The 6,442-nt window shown below is 44.4% G+C and overlaps 1 protein-coding gene across 2 annotated transcripts in view; it reads left to right on the top strand.

The window, feature by feature from the left end:
• Positions 1–6,442, top strand: part of Ccl22 (C-C motif chemokine ligand 22) — an 84,548-nt gene that overhangs the window by 1,908 nt on the left and 76,198 nt on the right. The window lies entirely within an intron of this gene.

Raw genomic sequence — 6,442 nt, 5'->3', positions numbered from 1 at the left:
CACATGCAGATGTTTGCACAGATATTTCATGTATTTATTCTTCATCCCATGTTCGCCCAGCACCTCCTATATGTCAGGTCTCTCCCAGGCCCTGCAAGACAGCAAGGAATGAGTTAAAGAAGGCCTTCGTGGTTCCCCCTTTCTATGGGAGTGACAAGTCATAAACCAGGGAGGAAAAATAACTTCAGATGCTGACAAATGCTGGGAGTAACAGAGGGATGTGACTGCGAGTGACCAGAAGGAGATTTGTAGATGGGTTGTCATGGAAGACCTATCCAAGGAGGTGACATGTGCAGACACCTGAAACCTGAGTTGGGGGCCACCCTTGGGAAGGTCTGGGAGACTTAGTTCGAGGGCCTCGAGGCTGCAGGAAGCCATGGAGCTTGAGGAACAGCAAGCAGGTCCCTGGTGGGGCTGGAGCAGGGGGAGTGGGAGGTTGGCCGTGGCATGGGCAGGGGCCAGGTCACACGGGCCACATAGTGCATTAGCGTCCTGCGGCTGCTGTGTCAAGTTACTACAAACTCGGTGGCTTAGAATTAACAGTAATGTATTCACAGATCAGGGGACCAGCTGTTTGCAGTCAGTTCCGTAGAGCCCAAATCAGGTTGTCCTCAGCGCCATCTCCCCTCTGGAGGCCCTAGGGGAGAATCCTCCAGCTTCTATTAGTGGCTGTTGGCTTTCTCACCACTCCTGTCGCCAAGGTCATATTGCCCCTCCACTTCTGTATGTATCAAATCTGTGTGGATAAGCCTATTTTATAAGGATACTTGGTGGTTGGATTAGGGTCATCCAGAGTGATCCCCCAAGTCAAGAATCTTTTTTATTCACTTGATTTCATCTCCAAAGACTCTTTCTTTATAAGGTAAAATTTGCAGGCTCTAAAGATTAGGATATGGAATGTCTTTGGGTGGTCATGATTCCCCTGCCACAATGATGGAGTGGTTACATTTATTTTAAGGCCTGGAGGGCTTGAAGCAGGTGACAAGATCTGGGGACTGTGGAAATATCTCTGGTGGGTGCTGACCTAATTCTTTCCCACTCAAATGGACTTTCAGCCCCGTCTCCCCGGTGTACCTGAGGTCCTTCTTTGCCCTCCCCTACCTTACCTACTGCATGTGCTCTGGAAATGAGAAGTACTTTCTGGAAGCTGCAAAAGTGTTACCCAGAGACCAGGCCCTCTGTGGACCTGTCCCTGAAGAAGAAAGCTAGGGCGAGTCCTTCATTTTATTATGACACAGAAAACAATGAGGTTATTGTTTCTGAAGCAGATTCTAAAACAGTAGGATGTTTTTGTTTTGCTTTTGCTTTTGGGGTTTTTTTGGTTCATCCCACTTTCATTCCTTTCAAATGGCAGCAAGCAGGATTGAATCGCTACAGTTTTTATACCCTGACATTTTCTTCAAACCAACTTCACTCGCCCCCATCAGAAAAAGTAGGATGGAATCTGTCCTGGGCTGGAAGCAGCTGCCCACCCAATCTCCACTGGCACCATGAGGCCCTTGGGTTCTTGTGAAGGGTGGCAGGGGCAGAGTCATGCTGGGGAGGAGGAGTCAGCTTGCCCACACCCAGGCCTGGTGTTCCTTCCCTGGGGTCTGAGGAGACCCTGTCCCCACAGAGCACCCGTTGCGCATTTGCAGTTCTATGTTCAAAGCCCTCTTGTGCACTGAGCCAGGGCATGCTGGAGAGGCAGTGGGGATTCCAGCACTGAGCAGATGTTTAGTGGGTGGCCCAGGTGCACCAGGACCTGGGGACAGACCTATGAACCATGTGATGAGCCAAATGTCAGTTGGATGCAGGAAACAGAAATAGACCATCATCAATTGTGATGTTCATGTTATCCCAGAAAAATAGCAGGATGCCAAGGGAGAGGGTAATCCTGAGAATTGCAGGGTACCATTGGGATACCCTGGTCAAGGAAAGTCTAAACACTTAAGCAGACACCTGAAGGATAAATAAAAATTGGACAGAAGAGCATTCTAGGCAGAGAAAACTGCCATATATGCAAAGGTCCTGAGGTGCAAATGACTGAGGTCTTTGAGAAAAGACAGAAGTCTCTGGGGAAGAGAGAGAGATGAGGTTCAAGAGGGAGCCAAAAGCCAGACCACCTAGTCTTAACCTCTTGTGATGGACTGGTTTTATTATTTTAAAAATGAATAGGCCAGGGATTTCGCTCAGTGGTTTTGCCACCTGCTGTGCAAGCGCAAGGACCCGAGTTCAATCCCTGGTACCAAAAATAAATAAATAAATAAATAAATAAAGTAACAGCCTGAGAGGGAGAAAAAAGAAAAAAAAAAAGGCCACTGAAGGATAATTTATTATTTATAATTTGAAGAAATTTTTTAAAAAGAAATTCACACAAAGGTTCCTGTGGGCTTCAGCTTAACAGCTTCCAGAAGCAAACTATGTGAAGGTGATGATTATAATCAGCAAATAATGGCTGAGAACTTTCCAGATTACCCTATGCTCAATGCTGTAGTGTTGGTAAGTTCTGAGTTTTTCATTTTTGATTGCATGATTCATTCATTACTAATTCTTTTTCATTAGTTGATTTCATTGCACATCACACACACACACACACCTCTTGAAACCTGTACTTTGCCCTCTAGTGAATCATGGTTAAGTGTTTGGTATAGCCTATCTTATCCTATCTTTTCTTTTTCTTTCTTGCTTTTTTTTTTCTTTTTTTGACAGTATGTCTCTATGTAGTTCAGGCTAGGCCAGCCTAAACTACATAGAGAGACCTTATCTCAGATATGTGGGACATAGGCAAAAAGATAAGCTCACTAACTTTTTTTTTTCTTTTTGGAACCGGGGATTGAACTGAGGACCTTGGGCTTTCGAGGCAGGCATTGGAACCACTGAGCTAAATCCCCAGCCCCAGCTCACTTACTTTTAATGTTGGTGACAACTAATATGGACTTTAGGACAATTTGGCAGTATCTCTAAAAAGTAATAAACATAACTTTCAATGTTGCTCTGCTTTGAAGATTTTATCCAACAGAAAGTCTCACACATCTGTGCAAAGGTGTGTAAATGAGAATGTTTACATAAACTGGGCATAGTAGTGCATGTCTGTAATCCCAGCACTCTGGGAGGCTGAGGCAGTAAGATGGCAAATTTGAGCTCAGCCAGGGCAATTTAGTAACTTGGCAAGATCCTGAATCTAAATAAACAAATAATAAATGGTCTGGGGATATAGCTTGGTGCAAAGGCCCTGGGATCAATCCCCAGCATCTCACACACACATGCCCAAAAATGTTTACCCAAACCAGCATGGTAGTGCACACCTGTAATCTCAACTATTATGGAGGCTAAGGGAGGAGGATTAAAAGTTTAAGACCAGTCTGGCCAATGGAACGGACTTGTCTCAAAATTTAATAAACGGGCTAGGGATGTACCTCACTGGCAGAATGCTTGCCAACATGTGTGAAGCCCTCAGTTCTATCCCCAACACCACTGCAAAAAGGAAAAAAAGTGATTACATGATATTAACCTGTGACGAAGAATTACTGGAAACCACAATGGAATGGATAAAGAAGTATGGAACAGCCCTCTAGGGACCATGTAAGAAAGACAGAGGCTAGTGTCTATATACTGTTAGGGAGATGTTTCTAAGAAATGTTAAATTAAAAAGGGTCAAATTTCAATATATACAGTATAATTCCATTTTTGGGTAAAAATGAATTAAAAATATAAAGGACACATAAAGTCTCTGTCTTTCTACATATACATATAACAGTGGGGAGAGAGACAAGATATAAGGCCAGGCATGGTGGCTCATAACGCTGGTGAGCCCAGCATTCAGGAGATTGAGACAGGAAGACCTCACAAGTTTCAGGTTGAGAATTGAACAAAGAATCAGTCCAGACAAGTGTGAAAAGTGATGAGGTCTTACATTTATTAAAAGTATGAAAAGAAACATGCTCTGCAGAGCCAGTTAGTGCCCATTAAAAGTAAAAAAAAAAAAAAAAAAGGACCAGAATGAGAGGAGGCCACTGTGAAAGATCACAGTGACCAGGAGCTCAATGACAGCCATCTCTGGTATCCACTCCTTGGGCTGAGGTCACATCTAGGCCGTCCTATCAGAAACCTGCTTGGGTTCTGTGAGAAGAATTGAAGCAAGCACTCTGATTGGTTCCACATGCAGGACTTTGAGAACTGCTCTGCCCATGTGTCCTGGAACTCTTGTGATCAACAGGTCTTGCCCACTTCCCCAGCCAGTTTGATACACTCTAACCTCCTCCCTCACTTCTAGAGAATTAGGGAACCTGATGGTCACTTAGAGAAGTCCTTGAACTCTGTAAGTGTGTGAGCAGTGTCCATGGTCTTGTGGCTTACTGCATTACCTCTAGCTTTGCTGCCTTTCTGTGCTTTTAAAACATTCCATGTTATGAGCTACTTTTTATTTGGATACTCATCCTTTGTCATTTTGAACACCCAGGTTTATGTGATCCTCCTGCCTCAGCTTCCTCAGTAGTGGGACTACAGATGCTTGCCACAGCCCCCAGCTCTTTGTCACTTTTTTTGTTTGTTTGGTTTTTTTTGTTTTTTTTGTTTCAAGGATCAAACTCAGGTCCTTGCGCTTGCACAGCAGGTGGAGAAACCACTGAGCTAAATCCCCGGCCCTCTGTCACTTTTATGTGGTGCTACTGTCTCCTATTTTGTCTCTCCCACTCTGTGTCATAAGGCTGTGTAACTCCCAGCCAAATCACAACATAGACCATTTTGGTCAACCCTAAAATGTCTTGTGCTCTCTACCAAACCCGAGGCAACGCCTGTCTCCTTTTGTCACTGCTGTGACATTTTACAGAATGTCATATAAATAGACTCTTGTGTAGTTGTGGCTGGCTGGTAATGTCCCCAGCCAAAATGTTCTGGCCAAACCCCCAGAACTTGTGAATGTTAGGTTTTTTGGCAAAAGGGACTCTGCATATTTGACTAAGGATTTTGAGGTGAAGAGATGAGCCTGGATTGTCTGCACAGGCTCTAAATGTAGCCCCAAGTGTCCTGGTTAGAGGGAGCCTGAGGGAGATTTGATGACCGTACAGAAGGCATTGTGGCCACAGAAAGAGAGACTGAGGTGACACAGTCAAGAACCAAGGAATGCCAGCAGCCACTGGATGTGGAAGAGCCAAAGAAGGGGACCACTGTTTTGTCTTTTTTGGCTGGTGGTGAACTCACGGCCTCGAATGCTAAGCACTGTTCTGCCATAGCACCCCAGCCCCAAGCTAAGGACAGTTCTCGGAACTTCTAGAAGCAGCCAGCCCTGCTGACCTGCCAAGTTAGCCTATTAATGCTCCCTTTGGACTCTGGAAACTGTAACAGAAAAAACTGTGCTGTTTGAGGCTACTGAGTTTGTGGTAATTTGTTAAAGCAGCAAAAAGAAACCAATATAGTATCATTTTGTGTAAAGCTTTTTCACTGAAAGATTTGACAGTTCATCTACATTGTTGAGCCTATCAAAAGTTTCTTTTATTGCTCAATGTATTCTATTGTAGCGATATGGCATAAATTCTTATGTAATTACTAGCTGATGGACATTGGGGTTCTTTCCAGGATTTGGCTGTTAGGAATAACATTTCTATGAACATTGCAGGCAAATTTGTGTGTGTGTATGCGTGTGTGTGTGTGTGTGTGTGTGTGTGTGTGTGTTCTGGAGTTTGTTTGTTTGTTTATTGAGACAAAGTTTCACTGTGTAGTCAGGCTGGCCTTGAACTCACTATGTAGCCTAGGCTGGCCTCGAACTCATGGCAATCCTCCTGCCTCAGCCTCCCGAGTGCTGGGATTACAAGGGTGCACCACCACACCCAGGGCAAGTTTTGTTTTGTTGTTGTTTGTTTGTTTGTTTGGTACCAGGGATCGAACTTGGGACCTTGCACTTGGGAGGCAGGCGCCAGAACCACTGAGCTAAATCCCCGGCCTAAGGGCAAGTTTTTTTGAGGTGAACATGCGTTTTCATTTCTTTAGGACAATACTTAGAAATAGAATTGTTGGACCACGTACTATTTGTAACCTTATAACACATTGCAAAACTTTTTTTTTTCCTGCAGTACTTAGGATTAAACTCAGGGCCTTCATACTGAGCTACATCCCTAGCGCTCTTTATTTTTTATTTTTATTTAATTTTTTTTGCAGTGGTACCAGGGATCGAACTCAAGAACTTGCACTTGCCAAGCAGGCATGGTGCCACTGAACTACATCCCCAACCCCTCTTTATTTTTGAGGCAAGGTCTCACTAAGTCACTAAATTGCCCAGACTGGTTTTGAAGTTGGCTATCCTCCTGCCTCAGTTTCCCAGGCATGCACCACCACACCCAGCTGCAAAACTTTTGCCAAAGTTGCCCTGTCATATTTGCATCCCATTGGCAAAGAAGGGGAGACTTGAGTAGCTCTACCTCCTTGCTGACATTTAGCACCCCGTGATTTTCATGTTCTACCACTA

This window comes from Heterocephalus glaber, unplaced genomic scaffold (assembly GCF_053883595.1).
Source record: "Heterocephalus glaber isolate CG9 unplaced genomic scaffold, H.glaber_assembly_v1.0 deba00000071, whole genome shotgun sequence".
NCBI lineage: Eukaryota > Metazoa > Chordata > Mammalia > Rodentia > Bathyergidae > Heterocephalus > Heterocephalus glaber.
This window is presented reverse-complemented; position numbering and strand designations above follow the sequence as displayed.